General features: G+C 36.1%; 1 protein-coding gene across 3 annotated transcripts in view; it reads left to right on the top strand.

Moving 5' to 3' along the window:
• LOC108693241 (putative fatty acyl-CoA reductase CG5065) overlaps positions 1-1,058 on the top strand; it is a 23,431-nt gene that overhangs the window by 8,323 nt on the left and 14,050 nt on the right. Inside the window, exon 2 of one of the 3 annotated variants that reach the window (XM_018202085.1) lies at positions 164-281. The gene's annotated coding sequence lies outside the window, so the exon portion shown is untranslated. Of the gene's footprint in view, positions 1-163; positions 492-1,058 lie in introns of all 3 variants that reach the window. The other 2 variants (XM_018202083.1, XM_018202082.1) reach the window with 2 other exon arrangements.

Below are 1,058 nucleotides of genomic sequence, written 5' to 3'. Positions count from 1 at the left end.
TGTGTGTGTGTGTGTGTGTGTGTGTGTGTGTGTGTGTGTGTGTGTGTGTGTGTGTGTGTGTGTGTGTGTGTGTGTGTGTGTGTGTATTATGTATGTGTATATATGATTCGCTAAAAAAATAAATGCGAAAGCATCAAGTTGATTCGGCATGGTACTTTCCCAGTCTACGACGACCGGTTCACCCGACTGAGCACAGCTGAATCCAATGCTGAGCACCACGGCTGAAACAGTTCCAGGCACAAACTCACGTCGCATTCGTTCACCAACCGTTTCTTCTCGCGGTGAGTGCAGCGAACGATAATCCCGGCCTTCGATCCGATTATAACGCACGCCTCATTGTCGCGTTTCTTTCTTGATCTCTCGATCGTGAGTGAGTGCGTGTACGGCCATCAAGGTGTATATCACGAAACGCAACGGTAAGAAGTGACGGCGCACACGTGCATAATTTTGTTGCAAACAAGCTGGAATCGAATTTTAGGAAACATTTCTCCGTAAGGACATTTTTTATTGCCTATTTTACGGACAGTTAATTTTTTTATACTGTTTAAGTAAAGTTATATCCGCTTTACGATACAATACGTTAAATTAAATTTGCATCGTGTTCTTATAAACGAGTGTTATATCTAAATCACGTTCAAGAACATTTCGGTATTTCAATGTTACGTACATAAGATCGAAAGAAACACCGATTCTCGGAATAAAATTGATTCGGAATAAATATGATTATCCATACATCATGAAGTATGTCACATATAATATGATATTCGTAGCAAGTTACAGAAAAAATCTCAGCTTTTTGTAATTGTTTCAAGAAAACGTGATTGATCAATTCAATAATATGCTGTTTTAACTCCACTTTGAGACACCACATATCTTACAAAATTTAGAAATATCGTAAGTTTAAGTCATATACTTTCAATAAACGTGCTGTGATTTCAAAATTTAAGCTATTATTTTCATTTTATTTCTTCATTAATATCATCATTTTTTTACTTATTTTTAATTTTATCAGCAATTTATACGAGTTATGAAGTCTCTTTTCTTTACTTGAAAAAAAA

This window comes from Atta colombica, unplaced genomic scaffold (assembly GCF_001594045.1).
Source record: "Atta colombica isolate Treedump-2 unplaced genomic scaffold, Acol1.0 scaffold89, whole genome shotgun sequence".
Taxonomy (NCBI): domain Eukaryota; kingdom Metazoa; phylum Arthropoda; class Insecta; order Hymenoptera; family Formicidae; genus Atta; species Atta colombica.
The sequence above is the reverse complement of the archived record's forward strand: the minus strand, read 5'-3'. Positions and strand labels throughout refer to the sequence as shown.